Here is a 944-nt window from a genome sequence, read left to right on the forward strand (position 1 = left end):
ATTTTTTATATTTTATTTAAAAATTTAAAAAAATTGTAACGATTAAATAAAAAATCTAAAATTGATGTTTGAATATTAAATTGAGATAAGATATGTCGAGATAATTTTAAAATTTTGTAAGGTTTGGTTCGATTTGGTAGATAAGATAAGATAAGATTGTATCATATAATCATTATAATTTTTTCAAGTTCATATATAAAATATAAAAAATAATTTAAAATTTTCAAATTTTAAACAAAAATTATATTTTAACAATATTTAAATTTAATTTTTAATTTTTATCTCATCTCATTTATTTTTATCTTTATAATCAAACTAGACCTAATACCAAACTGGGCAGAAACCAAATCATCTATATTAAAACGGGACCATAATATGATAAGGACTCGTTTGTATTTAATAAGTGTCTTATTTTATTTTAATTTTATATTTTTTTAAAATTTTTATTTAAAATATAATAAATAATCTAAAATTATAAAATTTAAAATAATAATATTAAAAAATAATATTTTATTTAATTTTTAATTTTTACCTAAAATAAATTGGCCTCATTTTCAAATTCGATTCAGTCTTAAACCAAAGATCAACAGTAAAATATCTACTCGAATAGGATAAAAGCACAGGCAACGCAAATTCCAGCTTCACAGCACCAAAAAGTCACGATCACCCCAATTGCAGTAATCACTTGCCCAATGTTGGCTGACTAGCCGTACAATGCGAACCACGTGACGCGGTCTCCTCCCATTGGCCAAGAAACGAAGCTGCTGAGGTGTCGCCATTTGATTCGGTAATTGTCAACTTCATTGTACGATGTTGTCCTCGTGGTGCTATGACCAAACTTTTCCATCACTTTATGGGGCCATTGCAGTGGTGCTCCACAGAGGGTGGACAAAAAATTAATAAATAATTATTTTATTTCTTGTATACTCAATCTGTCTAATTTC

This window comes from Carya illinoinensis, chromosome 4, assembly GCF_018687715.1.
Source record: "Carya illinoinensis cultivar Pawnee chromosome 4, C.illinoinensisPawnee_v1, whole genome shotgun sequence".
In the NCBI taxonomy this organism is placed as follows: domain Eukaryota; kingdom Viridiplantae; phylum Streptophyta; class Magnoliopsida; order Fagales; family Juglandaceae; genus Carya; species Carya illinoinensis.